General features: G+C 43.1%; 1 protein-coding gene across 3 annotated transcripts in view; it reads left to right on the top strand.

Annotated features, from left to right (window-relative positions):
- The window catches only part of CHID1 (chitinase domain containing 1), a 313928-nt gene that overhangs the window by 161315 nt on the left and 132197 nt on the right, over positions 1-20416 (top strand). The window lies entirely within an intron of this gene.

Here is a 20416-nt window from a genome sequence, read left to right as displayed (position 1 = left end):
AGGACAACTCCCGCGGGACCCCCCCCCCCCCAAAAAAAAAAAACACAGACACCATACTCACCATCCCTCCGGTGACGATCGCCACTCCATTCGCCCGCCGTCCGCCTCACCGTCACCGCCGTCCGCCGTCCAGCGATGTCTCTGATTTCCGGGTCCTGGGGATGGAAAAGGCTGCCAGTGCGCTTGCCTTTTTATTGGCTGGAGCGCATCACATGGCTTCCAGCAACCTCAGCCCATCAGGGCTGACGAAGCTGGAAGCCATGTGATGCGCTCCAGCCAATGAAAAGGCTGCTGGTGCGCATGTGCACCAGCAGCCTTTTCCGTCCCATTCACTCTCTATGAAGACGCCGAGGAGGAAGAAGACCCGGACCGCCCCCCGGCTCTGACGTCGTCACCAGATGCCGCCCGGGAGAAGAGGACCGTGACGATTGTAATAGGTAATGTATATATTCTTTAACTTCCGGGCGGGGGGGGTCGGGGGTCCGAAAGTGGGGGAAGGGGGCCAGACCGGGTATTTAACCACATTACAAAGTTATATAACTTTGTAATGTGTGTTAAATAAGCTAAAAAAAAATTTCGTGGGAGTTGTCCTTTAAGAAAAAAAACTTAAAAAATCGACTGCATTATATATTTATATATACTGTATATTTAATCTGTTTAAATTTTAGATTTCATATGCAGAAAATGATATAGTGATGTTTTTCTGCTCGTTGTTTTTTTTTTTTTTTGCTATCTCTGAAAGGTTATACAAAACTATCATCTCTGCTTGCTCCTATAACAAAAGCAAGATGCTGTTACTATAATTGTTTCACTTATTTGTATCTGGGAAGAAATCAGCATAGCTCTGAGCACAAAACAGCAGATTCGGGCCGATCGGCTTCTCCGTTATCTGCTTGAAAAATAGCTCTTTCAGAATTACTTTGCAGCAGCATGATTCTGCTGCTACTTTGTATATTTTAGATGCCACCTAGTACAGCGGACCTTGCTATTTGTCAATGCTGCTGATATATATTGTAGCATAATGTGAGAAGCCACAATACACATTCTATACACAAACGGTAACTGCTCCCTCAGCGCTCACTGTAAACATGTCATAAATAGAACAGCCACCATGGAAAGTGGGTTTTGGAGAAACATTGGAGGTGATGTATACGGAAATTACAGTATGCAATATGTACAAATGCTTGCTAACCATTTAGACACCCATAAGCAACTTTGCTGCAATTGTTCGGTTTTCTTTTACAGTTTATGTTCTCCAGTGTCATACATTCTCATATTATAAAAATGAATGGTATTCCAGCTTTCTTTTCAAAATGGAACTTTTTGGAGTTGACTTGATATTTTAGGTCTTTTCTTAGCTCTTTTTTTTTTGCACAAATCATCTATGCCATTATGACCAAATGTTAGACCTCTTGCAAGCCCCTATACTGTACATTCCGCAGTAGTTTGATAGGAATCATTATTACTTATCTGGCACGTATGCAGAGTTACAGCTGCCGTAACCGAGTAAAAGGACCAGCTACATGGAACCAGTTGGTTGTAGGAGATTGGCAGTGATAATGGTGTTTGGTAGCTGGTAATGAGTGAAGTTCCTATATGAAGCACCCTATGTATCATATTACAGAATGATCTGATGTGTTGGAGGAGCTTTTCCTCTGAAGAGGGAATCCTGTTTAGACCAGTGTAATGTGAATAGGTGAGATAAGTATCTAGTCTTTTCTTCCTCCATTAGCTAGACCTCCCCATTTAGGACTACCCTAAAGGGGTTACCCAGTGCTACAAAAACATGGCCACTTTCTTTCAGAGACAACACGACTCTTGTCTCCAGTTCTGGTGCTGTTTGCAATTAAGCTCCATTCACTTCAATGGAACTGAGCAGCAAAACCCCGCCCAAGCTGGAGACAAGAGTGGAGCTGTCTCTGGAAGAAGGTGGGCATGTTTTTGTAGCGCTGGATAACCCCTTTAAAGTAAATGTACCATCAGGTACATGCTTTAAGTTTTTTACATGAATAGATCAGTGCCGGTGAGGGCACCAGCACCAGCACCCAGTTCCTATGCAAGGCGCCGGTCTATTATGGGTACACTCGCATAACACCACCAGCCAGAGACAATGCCCAACCTACACATTCATCTTTCTGGAGCAGGAAGTGTAATATTTGAGACCTACATGACAAAAAACAGGCCCTTAGTCAAACCTATGTGTAAGAGAAACACCAGCCCCACCTACCAGACCTGCCAGTCCCTGACCAATACACAGACATGACACCCTAGCTGAGCTCATACAAAGCAATGCAATTAATAGTAAATTTATTCTGTTTAAGATTATTGTCCAGTGCGTCATACAAATGTGATATTTTCTAGAATAAAAAATCCTATGTGCAACCAGTAAACCAGCAAGCAATGCTGGAAGATGTCGTCTCTAATTGCAGAATTGTAAATACAGCTCTGGATCTGACAGATGCTGTGACTGGGAATGTATTTACAGAGTTCCCCGGTATATTGTTTATCCTGCATCCATTACCGATGCCACGCCGTATGTTACATTTTAAGTGAATAGTTTGAACATACAGAGTATTTTTATCCATTCCTACCTGGAAAGTTTTAATGCAGTGGTTATGAGTGCTACTGACCCACTGGTTTCCCCTATCACAGATTGTATAGTTTGCCTGAGGCAGGTAACAAGCCTCTGGTGATAACAGGTGTTCCCTGAACGGCTGCCTCTGTAATTTTCCTATATTTAGCTTACCCGAATGACACCATTTCACCACTAATACAGTCAGAGGGTGCATTTGTGACACTGCTAGCGTTGGTTGCTTGACGTGAGACATACATGACTAAAATCACAAATAAATGTTACCAGATATTGTCATATTGCTTGGTTTTATATATGGGAAGACTGGATATGTGATTGTATAAAGACTTTGACTCAAAGGGAATCTGTCAGCTGCAATTCAGGTTTAGGTTTAAAACTGCTGACACTGTTAGATAACTGTTAGTACAAAGAGACACACAGTACCCTTCACTACTCACAAAAAGTTAGGGATATTTCGCTTGCGGGTGAAAATTATGGAAAAAAGTTCCCTCTTCAGTGATAATATATCCTGAAAAAAGGACATGTAAGTAGAAGCGGCAATGGGGATTTCCTCTCAATTTATTGAAACACCAGTGGTTGGTATACCCCTACAAAACATCAATGTTTTATTAACTGGTCATGTGCCCTGGAGCATCAGTGACAGCTTGACCATGACATCTTATGCTGTTCACAAGTCACCTGATTGTCTGCTGAGGCATGGCATTCCACTCTTCTCGGCTGATCCCATAGGTTTTGTATGGGATTCAGGTCTGGAGAAAGTATAGGCCACTCTATATGAGGTCCCCCAGTCTTCAGCAGTCGTTCTTTAATGATGGGACCGCGATGAGCTGGAGCATTGTCCTCCATGATATTAGTTGCCTTTGTTGTTCATGCACAGGCAAAATGACTGGAATAATGATGTTATACAAGTAGTATGGTATGTCACTGTACCAGTCACAAAGTATAGGGCAGTTCTGTACTGACTAGACATACCTGTCCACACTGTACCACCAAAGGCAACAGTAGATGACCCATACATGGGGGTAGGCTTACAATGGTTCAGTATTGCTGATGGTGGGGAATCACAGCAATTGTGTACAGATTTTTTTTTGCTCGCTTATGAATATAAAAAGAGATCCCAGAACAGCCATAACCAAGCTGATCCTTTGATTGGTGGCTTACCTGTGTGCAAAGCCTCATTTGCAACCACAGAATGCTGGAAATCAGCATCAGATATCTGAGGGTATCCTTTAGATTTAATGACAGATTATTCATACAGAAAAAATCATCATGTGAACATACCCTAATGCTTACAAAGGATTGATTTGATCTGCCGGGAGCCATAAGAAGCCAAAGAAAATTATTGCGTATGCAAAACAATACATGTTTATGAACTCCTTGTACTTCCATATGCTTTCTAGGGCTATGTTCACACAACATAAAAATTCATTAAACAACTTCTGTAGTTGCTGTTTTGCAATCACAGCTGTCATTTAATGAACTTGCCGATCCCATTGAAGTCTATGGAATCGCGGCCAGAGTGTATACACACTGTATACACTCCGGACGGGATTCCGTGCAGCCGCGCAAAAAACTGACATGTCAGTTTTGTGTGGCCGCTATTCATTGAAAAGCGGCCACACAAGACTGACAGTGCAGTCAATGCTCTGGCATGCGGGCACACCTGAATGCACACGCATTCCAATTAAAAAGAAATGACGTTCATCCGGCCGGTACTGCAGTGCCGGCGGGGATGAACTTTACAGACATCGGCCGTTCTGTGACCGTGCTGGATTTCATGCTGCAAGTTCGCAGCAAAATTCGGTGCAGATACCTTCCCAGTCACTTCAATGAGATGACATACTTGCAGAAAAGTCAGCCCCCTTAACCCCCGCAGCCTGGGTACATACATTACTGGGTCCCTGCTCTGGCTTGCTTCGGGGCTCCTGGCGCTCAGCCAATCAGTGTGTTGCGGCTGTAGTGGGGACATATATATATGTATATATATATATATATATATATATATATATATATATATCTATATCTATAATATAAAAAATAATCCAGCACCTCTCAGAAATTTGTCTGTGTTCTATTATATATACATTAACCGTAGAAATCTACTTAACTACATTATAATAAGCTAGGGCTCTGAATCAGGGTAAATCTTCTGATCTTCCATAGGCAAAGATGATCCCAGCAGCTAAAAATAGTCAAATTCCTTCTCTTCCCTTTTCCTTCATATTAGAGGCACAGCAGAGGCGAGGTAATTAGGTTACCTTATGTTCAGAACATAAATTCTCATTTAATGTTAGGTGATCCACGGGACATTTGCAGTTCAGTGACTTTAATGGATTGGGTTTTCTCTGGGAGATGGTTATATTTTGGCAACAGAGAACAGCAGCACAGCATCACCTGCAAGGTGACACGGCCGTAGTCAGGCGTCAGAGCCTGTTTGCTCATTAATTCTGTCACTCTTTGTTCTGTAACACCGTTAGCGCGTCCCTTCTATTACACGGTAGTGGAGACAGAAGGGTTACCTGTGTGATGCGTGGAGCAGTGCCATTAACTTGTGGCACGGTGGGCTGCTTTCTGTTCCCATTAATATACTGGTCTGTAGAGATGGCTACAGAAGGATCTCTGTACAATGTAGCTCGACCTTGGAGCCTTGTTGCGTGCTAAATATCAGAAGTGACACCTATAGCAATTACTTTAAAGGGTCCCCTGCTGAGATATGCATTGGCTCCCACTAGTGGACTCAAGCCCTCTATGCATTACATGAGAATGGCCTTTTATCTGCCCCACCTTCCACCATAGAGAGTTAAAGGTGAATCTATTAAAGGGTTTATCCAGTGCTACTAGAACATGGCCACTTTTGCAGAGGAATAAAAGCATTTTTCTACATTCTGGGAGCACAGACGGATATATGAACAGCTACCATGTGTCTCCTTGACCTAACAGTGTCAACAGTCTGGAATTTGAATTGCATCAGATTAACTTTAAAGAGGATGTACCTGGTGGTACATCCTCTTTAATCTGAACCGACGGATCGAACGGCGCCGTCACGGGGAAGCCGGTGCCGCCCCCAGTGGGAGGGAATTCCCGGTTCCCGTGTACCGCGCCGTTCTATGCACCGGAACCGGCCGGTGCTCAAGCACTGGAGATAGGCCGGGCCGCCCCCAGTGGGAGGGAATTCCCTCCCCTGTATGGCGCGGCTCCATTAGAATGAATGTAGCCGCGTCATAGAGGAGAGGGAATTCCCTGCCACTGGGGGTGGCCCGGCCTACCTCCAGTGCTTGAGCACCGGCCGGTTCCGGTGCATAGAACGGCGCCGTCCACGGGAACTGGGCCACTGTCCGAAAAACGGCACTGGCTTCCCCGTGATGGCGCCGTTCGATCCGTCAGTTCAGATTAAAGAGGATGTACCTGGTGGTACATCCTCTTTAAGGGTCATTTTATACCCTTGCAGCCATTTAAAGGCATTCTTATCGACCACACATCCCCTGTTTAGACTGTGATAACTTTACTGGCCGGACAAAAGATCCAATCAGCCTATGAGCGAGGATGTGGTATGATAGGGAAAATGTACAATGATGGAGTCTATAAACATTTCTTCTAGTAGAAGTATTTTAAAGAATTACTATAAAGCAGTTTGCTACTGTTTGTTGATAAGTAAAAGCAAAGGGTTCTCTGAAGCATACAGATATTGTGGATGGCATATACTCTGCTTAGTCTACAGAACAGTTATTGTCCCTGTATGCAATCCAAATAACATCTGGCTGTCAAATTGAGCAAATCTTTTCAAAATGAATTTCAAGAAGTTCCCCTATCTCTAGTCATGACTGCTGCCCTGGCTCTCAGGTATAGACATACAGTCTAGGCTTGCAAGTCAGCATTAAGGGTGTCAACTGCATCTGCAGAGAAATGAGATGTGCAGACTTGGTACAACATACATTCACTGTGCATGTACCAGATGCCATTGGAACTATACATGACCCAGAACTATGACTACTTTTCTAACACTTCACAGTACCTGCTACTGTGTAACCTTTCTTTTTCTTTGTGCTAAAGGTGACTTTTTAGAGAGTGTCATCTTTAAAACAGACCATCTCGTACAATGCTGTAGCTATGATTTAGGGACCTCATGTGATGATTAGAGATGAGCGAAACTCAAGCGTGCTCAAGTCCAATTGTTTGGCATTTGAGTACGAGTTGCTGAAGACGTGCAGCCTTTGGCTGTATCCATGTTTTGTTCCGGACTCCCTAGGGCTGTATGTAACTTCTTCAGCCACTGGTGTTCCAATGCAGAATGATCGTACTCAAGTATGCTCAAGTTGTGCTCATCTCTAGTAATATGTTGTCTTCAGAGGGATTGTATCGCCTAGATGTTTACTCATTAAAACCAGATACTGAAACATTAATTTTTTTAAATTGGTTTCCTTTTTGTTATTGTAATTTTCATAAAATTCTTATACATTAATATGGTGGCAGACATCTTGCTTGAGTTATTTATAGTATTTAGAGATGCTCTTTACAAGTCCCATAAACAATAGTAGCAGTAGTAGTACAATATACTGATGCTGTTGCATTGACATGAATGTGAAAGCTTTCTGGGCCTGCTCTGTGACTTTTAAAGAGGTAATCCCACAGGGAGGGGGAGGCTGAGTTGTGAACATCACCTATTGTACATACAGTTGTGACACCTTTTGCTGTACAGACCTTTTCCCAGCATCTGCTTGCTTATGAGGAAGTCTTGGTTAAGGCCCTATTACACGGACCGATTATTGGCCGTATTCAGCCGATAATCTCCCTGTGTAATAGAACACAACGATCGTTGTAGTTATTTGTTTTTCAACATGTTAAAAGACAAACGGCTCATATAAACAGCGATCTGCTGCTGTGGCCCCCCGTGGAATAGGAGTGGTGGCAGCAGACCCATGCTATATGCTATCGGCTGCCCATACGATCAAGCGATCACCCGTGCAGCAGCAGCGAGCTGGGATTGAGGGGCAATTAAGCGCTGACAGCTCCTCCAGTCGCCCCGTGTAATAGGGGCTTTAGTTTTAAGGGCCAATTATCTGCAAGGGCATTGAGCAATAATCAATCTGTGTAAAGGTGTCAATGATCAATTGAGGGTTGGGAGAACGTCCCCTATTCGGCTGATTGCATATTTTGTACAGTGGTAAAATTTATCGCTGCACATCTCCCTTTGTAAACTGGGGATGTGCAGCCAATATAGCATTGAAATGGCCACATGGATGATGCAGTGATCGTTTGTACAACCTGGCCATATGATTAGTCCTACTTTCTAAAGGCACTGCAAGAGAGTGCTGCTATCACTGATATGGCCCCATATCGGCTCATGTAAAAGGTCCCATGGTCCCTTAGGCTTAGTGGTGAGAACAAAAATTGCAAGATTTTATTTAAAAACATCATTTGAACAATAGCTAATTCCTTTAAGCAATAGGTGTATTCACTTAAGCAATGATCATGGTTGTACTCACTATAGTAAGGAAATTAAGTTGGAACAAAACATCACCTTGTCCCTAGTACTGTGCTGCAAGATTGTACAATTTGACTTACAGAAAGTGACAGTGACATTGTCCAAGGTCACGCTAATCCCATTGAATATTACTGTGCAGTCTATTCTGTCTCCAGCAAGCAATCCATATGTCAGGGACAGTAAGTACTCAGCTTGCTCCTGACATAACCTGGCACAGAGAGCTTACACTGTCACTTCAGACTGCAGTAATAATGAGCCGGAGCGCACACAGTGTACGGCAGCTTCTCAATGGCTTCTTACAGTGTTATAGGAAAACTGCATTAAAATGGGACTTTACAAAGTAATTATTGATTTGGGAGACAGGACATGGCTTCAGTGTTTGGTTATAGAACACATGAGTGATATCTGAGGCATAACTTAAAAGAAGTCTGTCAGCTAATTTTTTGTAAACTACAGACATAGGCACATACTGTAAATCAAAAGCCAGTCAATTCAATCATACCATTGTTTTTGGTGAAGGGGTGTCATAACCTATAAAATCATCGTATTCTTCCTGGCTCAGAAATGCCCAGACGGCAGTGCCAATCTGCTGAAGTCCTCCTTCTTCCCCTGCCTGATTGACATCCAGGGTTTGGCCTACAGTGGACACTAGCGGAGTATCAAGTCTTCTCCTACAGGCGGCCCACACGTGCAGAAAAGATGTGCACCGCTCTGGCATACAGGAGTAGGAAGTCCCTGCTTCTGTACATACTACACAATACGTTCGAAATGTACGTTCACAGCTACAGTGGACTTTGCCAGCCGCCACTAAGAGATCTCGGGGTGAGTGGGTGGCTGGCGGCAGTGAGCAGAGCTTCCCTTTAAGCTGCGTGGCTATTCACCACACAGCTTAAAGAGAACACTGTTGAGCGTCACTGAACATGGGCCATTGATCAGAAGCAGAAAACCAACACAATATATATAGTGTTAGTATGTTGAATATCTTGGCTATATTTAAGATTAAAGTGAAATTATAGTTTGCCATGTGAATACTAACCTGGTTCATAGACATATATTTAGATCATAGCCTTCTTACTGCCTGCAGCTGCCACTAGAGGGAGCATAGGATCTTACAACACACTGGAGCAGGCCCACTAAAAGTTTGCAGCCTTAGGGCCGTATTAGATGGCCCAATGTGGCAGGTAAGCAAGTGCCGATCTGCTAGAGCCTATTATAAGGATCAGTTATAGTGTGGCACGATGTCTGTGCAGCCCTTACTTTTAGTTTAAGTTTAACTTGCCTCTCCATGCTCCCCGCTGTCCTCCTGCCTTTTTACCACAGTCTGCAGGCGTCTCTGTTGCTTTTACACCCATCTCTTAAGCGTTAGGCCAATCACTAACCGAGACAGAGCCGCAGCCCGTGATTTGCTGACCACCTATCACTTCAAAGACGGGTGTAGAAGCTTCAGCAGCGGTTCTGGGCAGCAGGGAACAGGCAGGAGGACACCAAGAAGTGTGGACAGGTAAGTATAAATCTTTATGCAACAATCTGACCACAGTGACATAGGCTATTCGATACATTTGGTGCAACTTCAGACACCATTGTCTAATTTTAAGTTGGTACTGTCAATTGCCAAAAAATAATTGGCCACATTAAAGTTTTGATTACTCAGGTTCTGTGTATTTGGACCTACACAAATCGCTAGAACCAGTAGGGATAAACATTTGCTATTAGCTTTCTCCCCCTACTGTGGCCTGGTGGTAGTAGACAGATTCCATAGTAAGTCTATGAAGTCCTTCTCCTGCAATGAGATAGTGAGAGAAGTTCTCAGTCATGTGCTTCTCCCCCTTCAGTCTTGCAATCAATAGGGCTCTGAATACCCAAAATCCAACTGATCAAAACTTTTTTCAAAATTTTTTTATTTTTTTTTTAACTCTCTTTACAATTAGTAGTCAAATAAATCAGCTTAAAGTCCTTTCCTCTTAATGTACTGCTTTTTAATTCGGGTAATGTCTGTCGTAATGTCATAACAGATCTGTATACAGGTTGGAGCTACGATTTTCCGACAGGGGTTGTCTAACAACAGAGACATATGTGAGCCGTGCGTCGGCATCTTTCCCTGCATAATGTCCAAATGCTGATGAAACAAGTGCAGGCTAAGTAGAAAACAGGCTGGAAATTTTTCATAACTGAGTCAGTCTTGGCATGACTTTGAAGCCTTGCCCAGTATTCTTGACACATTCATATGTCAGAGGAAGTGTCGCCAGTACTTCATGAATTGGCGTTTGGATTGATCACTGTATTGCTCAAAGTATTTTTGCCAAATAAATGTATTAAGTGATTTGATAAATCTTCCTGATACGTCTCCAAATCTAGTGAGTACAGTGAGTACATGATAAAACTCTAGCTGCTAGCAGCCACCACTAAGGGCGGCTAAGTGTATATCTAATTGTACAGCTACTATAGAACCCAATGGGAGGTATAAGATCAGAATGGAGCTGGGGCTGCAGGCAAGTTTGTGACCGTGTTCGGAAGCCTTAGCAAATATCTGGTAGTTGCACACTACTGTGTATAGGTGATACTACTCAGGTAAATACATAGATACATGGCTTGCGGCATAGGTAGGAACGTCATTTATGCTGCTGTTGACACTAAATTTCTCCCCATGCTGCCTGTTTCCTGCAGATGATTTCTGACTGTTTTCAGACAATCAGATATGTCCTTCCATGTAGTCACCTGGACTTTGCACATGGCCACTGACGTGCAAGCTGTTAGATATGGCACAGTCTGCGGCCTTCCCTGAGGCATAGACCCTATACATGTGACACCTTAGCTTCTATAGGTTCTGCTAGATGTCATTTGCCTAGACCTTCCTTCATGACATTAAGGCAAGGCATGATGGGATATGTAGTTAGTAGGATATACTGCCTACAAATAGCACAGCCTTTACATTCAACAAGGTGGACAGAAGCGGAGTTATTCTCTTAGAAGTGACCTGTGAGAAATGCCATGACATTGCTGCAGTCTGAGCTAGGTTAGGTGATGTTCACAACTCATCTGGATTGACACGGCCAGAGTGCGCACTAGAGAAGCAGAATGTAGACATCCCCCCCCCCCAACTGACCCAATGAAGGCCTTATGGCTTGGCTAGTCTACAATGCATTAACATTACTTTTCTTTTTTTTTCTTACTGTATAACAAATCACAGCAGACCTTGCTTTACTACACAGTGAGCCGTTGCGTCCTGTGGCTGATTATACAAGGTTAAGGTTATGCCATGGCATGCATTTTGGCTATACACTGGAAGTATACACTTAAGGTTAAATACCCTTGGGGGTACATTTATCAATGTTGCCATTGAATGCCATAGAAAAGGTGTAGAATCTTACCCTTTCTGTGGCATATGCCAGGCTATGGCAAGGTGGGGAGAAGTAGTGGCCTCCTCCCCCGCCTTATGGTGTGTTTACACAGATTATCTGACAGATTTTTGAAGCCAAAGCCAGGAACAGACTATAATCAGAGAACAGGTCATAGAGGAAAGACTGACATTTTTCCTCTTTTTAAATCCATTCCTGGCTTTGGCTGCAAAAATTTCTCAGATAATCCATCTGTATAAACGCACCATAAGCTGTCATAAACCATGCAGAAATCTACACCTGCTTTTGCGCAGGTCCCGTCAGCTTAACTAAAAGTCATGTGCCTCTTAGTAAATCCGACCAGGTAATTGAGGACGAGGCTTTATTCAATAAAGGTCCCCCTTGGTGTAGGTCAGCAACATATAGAACAATACATTACATTACAGTACTTTGTTAAAGGGGTTGGCCACTTTATAGTACAATAGTTCAGTGTACAGTATTAGTAAGTGTACTCATTGTATATACTGACAGCAGCTCCAGACTCCCCTCCTACAGGCTGTGCTGTGCTTTTAGTTCTATGAGGTACACAGGGAGCTGCTGCCAGTAAGTGCAGTGAGTACACCTACTAATACTGTACACTGAACTATTTTACTATAAAGTGACCAACCCCTTTAACAAAGTCCTGGGGTATAGAGAAAAAGTTCATGTGTCCGCGGGAGTTTTTCTTCAAGAAATGGCAATATATATTTGTTGCTCTGACATAGCCTGGGAAAAATCTGTAAATATGGAATTAAGTCTATTGTTACCTGTAGTTTCCTAGTTAACTGTTGGTTGGCAACCTAGGAGTTAATTAAAGTAGTGCTTTACCTTCTTCATCTTTTTCAGCAAGGTAGTGAATGATTTATGGAGCAGAATCCCCCATCCCTCTGCAGCGGCCTCTGGAATTGTATCTGTGCTCTGTGTAGAAAGGTTAGGTGGGATGCTTGTGAGCGAGTATCTGCTCTCTGATAAATAAAATAGCTGATTATTTATTCATTAAACTGAAGCCATGGATAACACAGCAATGTTATTAATGGGAAGCGTTGGCATTACCTGCCAATTTACACACTCAGAGCCGCAGACGCTCTCCACTCTTAATCCGGCTATTTCAAGGCTTAGCGCCTGACTTATTGCCTTAATGTCCGCATTTTTATTTTAGCCTAAAGGTGAACATTTTGCAATTAGGAGGGTAATGGGAGATTATTAGGTTAAATAATTCTTAGGACGTCTTACTGGAGCTTAAATACCATTACTATAACCTCTGCTACCTCAACATGTAAAGGTTCTTTTGCAGCAGCAGATGCCTGTTATGAGCACTTCTACATCTTTGATCAGTGTTAAGCCCCTATTAAACGGGGCGACGGAAAGGAGCAAACGAACAATGTCAGCGCCTGCTTGCTCCTCGTTCCCCACTTACTGCCGGAGCTATTACACGCATCGTCAGCAAGCGGGTAAGTGCAGGAGGGGCCGCGGGGGACTTCCCGGTGATCGCTTGATTGCCCAGGCAGATAGCAGATAGAGGCGGTCTGCTGCCTCCGCTCCTATTCCACGGAGCGAGGGCAGCAGATCGCTGCTATCTTGGTCGTTTTGTCTTTCAACATGTCGGCTGATTGTTGTCTTCTATTACACAAGGCGATTTTTGGTTGAATACGGACGATAATCGTATTGTGTAATAGAGCCTTAAAGGACAAGTGCCATGAAAATCTTTTTCCCAGTAATTGAAGCACATTACAAAGTTATATAACTCTGTAATATGCTTCAATCACCTATCTGCCTCCCTTCCCTGTCTTTTCCCCCCTCCACCCCCCAGCAGGAAGTGTAAGAAACTCACACAGACCTAATTACTGTCGTCACCAAGCTCTTCTCTCAGCTTCTTCTTGTGACGATGCGTCATCAGCAGGAGGGCTGCTCTAGCTCCTGTTACACCAGCCTCCCCTTCCCCTGCCTTGTCAGGTGACTCAGCTTGCTCGGCTCTGATTGGCTGAACAACTGCAAGCCATCTGAGTCCATGTCACTCAGCAGCCCTCCTGCTGATGACTCATCGTCACAAGAAGGAGCTGAGAGAAAAACTTGGTGACGACAGTCATCAGGTCTGTGTGAGTTTCTTACACTTCCTGCTGGGGGTTTGAGAGGGAAAAAGACAGGGAAGGGAGACAGATAGGTGATTGGAGCATATTACAGAGTTATATAACTTTGTAATGTGCTTCAATTTCTGAGAAAAAGATTTTCATGGCACTTGTCCTTTAAGTGAACAGACTGTTTAGGTGTGGCAATGTTCTCCAAATCCAAATGCTTGCCATTTCACTCCATGCTGCTGGTGAAGATTGATGAAGCCCTAGGGAGTCCTGGATAACATTGATACAGCCATAAGCCTTAGGCTGTATCCATGTTTTCCTGGTAGCCCTAGGGCTGCATCCAGTTTCTTCAGCTTGTGGGGGTCAAATGCCGAACGTTCATATTCGAAGAACTTTCAAACAGTTGTGCAAGTCCGCTGAATTGAATTGCTGCTCATTTACTTAATGTTTAAATTAAATATTGGGAGGAATTAGAAAAAAAAATCAAGTTTGATCATTCCCAAAACCCCCTTCTCTTAAAGCCCTATGACACAATAAGATTATCGACTATATTTGGCTGTTTATGGGCCGCTACGGCTGATAATCTCTTGGTGTAATAGGTAGTGTTAAAAGTCAACGATCAGCCGTCGGCTCATCGTTGTTTTTCAACACATTATAAGAAACCGATGCCTATAGCAACAGTCTGCTGGCCATAACCCTGTGTAATAGGAGTGCTGGAAGCAGACCACCTCTATCTCCTATGCGCCACGTGGACATAAGGACCCCCCCACACACACACTTCTCCCCACACGATGTCTGTACATGTAATAGCAGTGATTGCACTTGCATGCTCCTTCAATATTGGCCCTTGTAATAGGGCCTCTATTGATGTATATAGAGAGATTGAGAGTGATAGCTGTCAGACATTTAAAGGTTTGACGGATAACTATTGATGGAGTATGAGCACTTTTACCGTTGTCGTACTTCATGATGGCGGCGTCGTTGTCTGCTATGAATAGATCTTTTAGAGAGAAATCTGGCTGTACAATGTGGTCTGTATCTCCTTTTTCTAGCCTGGTGCATTGAGTTCTTGGTGGGCTCTGACTTTATAGATAAATCCAGGCGAAAGCTTGTTATGATACAACAAAGCGAATGTTCTAAATTTCGCATAACAAAGCTTTTACATAAAAGTGAGAAGATTTTTGCATTTTTACACCGTCTTAGGCAAACTAAATAGGGTATAACTGCATTTTATTTATTGCTGAGCAGGCGACTGTGTTCAGCTTCATTAGACACGCTGCTTTAGTAGGGATTTGCAATGCCAACTTGTCAGAGCTAAGCTATAGCCAGTGCCCGCACAAGCAGAAGTGAGAAACATAGCCTCCATTAATAGTTGTAGCCATCAATGTAAGGGAGTATTATGGTCCGGGCAAAAAAAATATCAGTCTTTGAAAGTTTTTGTAATTTTTTTTTAGAATAAACAAATACAGATTTCCAGGATAGCTTCTGTAATACTTGCCGTTGGACTTCCAGCTATTCTGTCCACATGCAGCCATAGAATGGTAGTGTGCCATGTGGACGAGGACCGCATGCTAAAGCTGCATGTAATAACTCAGATTTTGGGCCTGTGGGGGGGGTTTAGTAAGGCATCTGACATGCCAAACCTAAGTAAAACATGGCTGTTCAAATGTATTAGGAGGCATGAGCATCTTACTAAATTTGGTGGATCACAAGCACTTTCGGTGCACCAGAATTATAAATCTACACCAGATAGACGACAAAAGAAGATAAATCCAAAGATAAATCGTATGAAGACCACAACGCACACCAGTCCAGAAGTAGTTTAATGAAACAGGTAATGGGTAACAGTTTTTTCGCTATGATCCCATAGCTGAACAGAACTCCCTCCTGCTACGTCATTCTTTCTCACCTTTTAGAATAGTTGTCTAGGAACATCAAAGATGTATGCATAAAACATGGCTTTCTAAAAAATTTGCACCTTATAGCTGGTATAGAGGGATAATAAATCCCCCTATGTGTTTTACCTGTACCTACTGTGAAGCAAGGGCCATATCTGCCATAAGCCTAGATGAGTTTATGGCCTCAGGTGGCAGATTTTTAGGGTCCCTGAGGAGCAGCATGTTCCAGTGTAAATCGTACTGTCTAGCATCTTCTGTCACACACCACTGGCTTCATCGACCCCATTGCCTGCAAATGACAGCTAGATGTGGGATGCAAGGCAGTCAGGACTGGGAATGCTAGTATTGTTATATACTTCATAAAAATAGTGATCACTTTCCCTTTAAACCGAGTACAAAGTATGATGGTAGTATGGCCATAAATAAGATTGTCATCAGCAGTCAAAATGCGTTGGCCATCCAGGGACACTATCTCATATTTGGCTTACATGTCCTAACATAAAAAATTTCTGGTCTATGATTGTTCAATATATACGCAATATATGCGGATGCGATATTCCATTAGACCCTACACTTACACTCTTATGGGTACCGTCACCTAAGTTCCCTCTAGCCCATAATCATCTCCCTACATTTTTACTGAGAGCAGCACAACTGTAAATCCCTCTTCCTTGGAGAGATGAATCACCCCCAACACTTAAAGGGGTTGGCCACTTTATAGTAAAATAGGTTAGTACAAAGTATTGATAAGTGTACTCACTGTATATACTGACAGCAGCTCCCTGTGTACCTCATAAAGCTAAAATCAGACTCCCCTCCTCCAGGCTGTGCTGTCCTGCTCTGTTTTGTTTCAGTCCATAAAATGGCAGACATGGAGGAGCATGTGACCATGCCCTGTCCACTGTGTCCTCCATAGACATATACAGGCTCAGTGGTGGACACTGGGGGCGGGGCCTGGTCACATGCTCCTCCATGTCAGCCATTTTATGGACTAAAACAAAACAGAGCAGGGTACCACAGCCTGGAGCAGGGGAGTCTGATATTAGCTCTATGAGGTACACAGGGAGCTGCTGTCAGTATATACAGTTACTAATACTGTACACTGAGCAATTTTACTATAAAGTGGCCAACCCCTTTAAAGAATGGATAGAAAAAACACAACAAATAGCTGGCTTATAGGAGCTTTGTAGCTGGTAAAATGGCGCCCATGATAAATTTCTTTCTATTTGGACTCCATGGATTACCTTCTTTAATGGTTTTCTGGCCCCCCTCTCTATACTCCAGAAGTTGCCATAATCTTATAAACAGTGTATCATGTAAAAGGCTGTAACTTTGTTCTATGACTTTTAGCAAGGGACTAAAATACCTATCTACAAATCTACAGTGTAGGGCCATGTTCATACCGCGTAACAGACCGGCCGTTCGTGACCCGGCCAGGTCGCGGAACATCCGGTCTATGAAAAGATCATCCCAGCCGCTACTGCAGTACCGGCCGGATGATCTTTATGGCCGCAGTCGCACTCGCATCAGAACTCTCCACAGCACACTATGGAGCGAGCGGCTGGAGCCACTCGCTCCACAGTGTGCAATGACATGGTTTTCTACGGGCGCTATTCATTAAAAAGCGGCCGTGAAAAAATGACATGTCAGTTGTTTGCGGCGTCGCTAAGGATCCCGGTCATATCTGTATACGCTTCGACCGGGACTCCTAGGCAGCAATAGATGTATATTTCCGTATAAATCACTGCCGTTGTACAACGGCCATGGTTTTACGCAAATATATGGTGTGTGAACATAGCCTTAATATGTTCTGTTTCTTTTTGTTTTACATATTGTTTCCTTTTTCGCAATATGATGTTATTGTTATGGGAATTCACTATTAGGTGTAGTTCCTACTTTACTCTGAGCATCTGGTTTTTCTTGCAGTAATCTGCACCAAAGTTTATTACAGATATGTATGATTTCTAGAGCTTGTTATTAGGCTATCTGTACCCGCAAGGTCCTGCGTGACCTCTATGTTTATGGCATGCTCATAGCTGTTTTATGTTACATCTTCTTCAATAAAAATTTGATTGGAAAAAAAAATGCATTGGCTTAAAGGGATAGTTCACCAAAAATGTTTTGCTTTCAAATCAACTAGTGCCAGAGATTTGCAATTTACGTCTATTAAAAAATATCTCACGTCTTCCAGTACTTATCAGCTGCTTTATGTCCTGCGGTGGTATTCTTTCCATCTGGAGAGCAAGAGAGGTTCTCTATGGGGATTTGATACTGCTCTGGACAGTGACTGTCATGGACAGAGGTGGCAGCAGAGAGCACTGTCAGACTTAAAAGAATACACCACTTCCTGCAGGACATACAGTGGCTGAAAAGTACTGTACTGTAAGACTTGAGATTTTTTAATAGTAAATCACAAATCTCTGGCACCAGTTAATTTAAAGTATTTTATCATTATTTTGCTGATCTACCCCTTTAACTCTTGTATATGTCAGGTGCTTTCAATCATTTTAATTAAGAGAAGCAATAAAGATTGAACGTTTTTTTGTATCACACTTGCAGACCTGAATTTTTTTCTTTTCTTTGTCTTTACCAAGGATGGAAAGCACACTATCACCATGCATCTATAAAGTGTATACACAGCATTGAGATAAAAAGTGAGCAATCAAGCAACTATTAAAGGCAATGTGTGTGTCATATATACACCAGCTATAGAGGGGACTAGCATGATACTGTCATTTCCAGCACTTACCAGGCACTTGTCCCAGAGGTCATGTAGACTACAATTGTATGGGACAAATGTATTTGATTTCCTTAGATGCTCTTCAACTTGGATTGGCTGATTGGAATGATTTTATTAGCGTCATTCCTCATGGGAGATAGATCTGAGGGAGGCTGGGGCTTTTTCTCGGGAATTACTGCTTATCATCATATTGAAGAGCGATTATTTTTAGATTCTTGCTCCCGAATGACTAATCCTTGTTTTGTAATCCCAAAGTGCAAACACAATTGACTTAGTGTCGGGGAGGGGTTTGATGAATTAAATGATAGTGTAATAATGGGCCAGAATGTTCTTCACATTGTCTCCAAGATTCTTGGGAATTCCCTGTTGGTTTGTGGAGATTTATGTGGTCATTAGTGGTGTGTGCGGTAGTCTCTCGGATTCCACATTACAGTGCCCTACCAATAAACACTTGCTCTGCCCTTTGTGACTTTGGTAGGTACAGCTTGTATACACTATATTAATTACATAAATCTCTGCCTAAGCAAGAAGGGGATGACTTTTTGAGTCTGTATATCTCACTATGGCTAGTATCACCAATGTACAGTAGCTTCATCACCACCATAGGGTTAAACAATTACGGTGCCTAAAATCCATCTAATATCCCAGCCAATATTTTTCCTGGGCAACCAAATGCCAGTTTCATGTGGCTGCTAGCACATTCAGGAGGAATCCTACTTTGTATATTAGAGAAGCACAGAAGGGGGCTAATGTGACTACTGAAAAGTAGTTACTGTGACTATATAGGTGGGAATGTAAATACAGACACAAATATATATAAAAATACAGTGGTGCCTTGGATTACGAGCATAATTTGTTCCAGGACTGCGCTTGTAATCCAAATCCACTGTTATTACACAGGCCGATGGGAGCCCGATAATACCTGTAAACAAGCGCCAATCTGTTAAATGAGCGCTCGTTTATTGGGCCTATTACATGGCGTGATAATCATTTATCAAGGGCTGCAGGGACATTGTTACCGATGTCTTTGCAGCCCTTGCTTAAACTATATACTTTACCTATCCACGTTCCAGGGCTGCTCCTGCGGTCTGCTTCTCCCTGGGTACCGCGCGTTCTAGCTTCAGAGTGGCCTGTCAGCTGACAGGCCGCTTAGCCAATCACAGGCCGGGACCGCCGGTTCTAACCTATATCAACGATCAACCACTGACAACGATTATCGTTCCGTGTAATAGTACCCTTAAACCAAAGCAAATTTTCCCATAAGAAATCACAGAAATGCAGACAATTGGTTCCACACCCCAAAAATAATGATTTATTATTCAAAATAACATGTAAAACAAATGAAACAAACATTCAGAAACAGCAGAATGTGATATTATAAGTTACTGTACAGTAATGGAGAGGATGGGAAACACAAGGGCTGACAGAGACTGCAGGGAGCATGAAGGAATGAGCAGGGCAGATGTGGGCATATACATGCAGCACTCTCTGTCCGGGGAGAGAGGAGTTACAGCTGTGAAGAGATTACCTCCACAGTCTTGTCCTCTGATGCAAGCCCCAGCCACAAATGGATCTGCCATAATTTGGAAGGTGAGGGAGACTTCCTGGGTCAGAGTACAGGGCTGTAGACCCCGCTATGCAGACCATGCCCCTCCCCCACTCCCCCTCCCACCCAGTACAGGAAACTCTTAAACCAAAGCAATGCTCTTAAACCAAGTTACAATTTTGAAAAACTGTGAGCTCTTAAACCAAAAAATCCTTATGTACTGCAGTGTGTAAGTGACCCAATGTTTATACGCGCAGTCCTTTGTGTTGTGCGTAGGGGAGGGGGACCCTTAAATTTTTTCTGCTATGGGGCCCAGTGAATCCTAGCTACTGGGTATATTCTCATATAGATTGCCACAGGATAGGGCATAACTAAGAACTAAGAGATAACTTGGGGGGAGGGGTGACTGCTTGGGACTCCTACATTCTTGAGTAAAGGGACCCCAAAATCCCAGCTAAAAGGACCTGCATGTCACACATCCGTACCACCACTCAATAATTCTCTACAGAGCTGTTCAAGGGAACCAAAAACTCCATTTGCTTGACTTCTGTGCCTCCATAGAGGGTCCTGCTTTTAGCTTGAATTTATGGGTCCCCATACTCGAGATCTCAGGGGACCTCAGCAGTCAGAACACTCACAATCTGTGGATAAGGCATAACTTCTCCAGATGGGAGTAGAAGATGTTTCTGGGCTTCCTCCCCCATGTGA

The sequence above is a fragment of the Dendropsophus ebraccatus genome, chromosome 4 (assembly GCF_027789765.1).
Source record: "Dendropsophus ebraccatus isolate aDenEbr1 chromosome 4, aDenEbr1.pat, whole genome shotgun sequence".
NCBI classification, from domain to species: domain Eukaryota; kingdom Metazoa; phylum Chordata; class Amphibia; order Anura; family Hylidae; genus Dendropsophus; species Dendropsophus ebraccatus.
The sequence above is the reverse complement of the archived record's forward strand: the minus strand, read 5'-3'. Positions and strand labels throughout refer to the sequence as shown.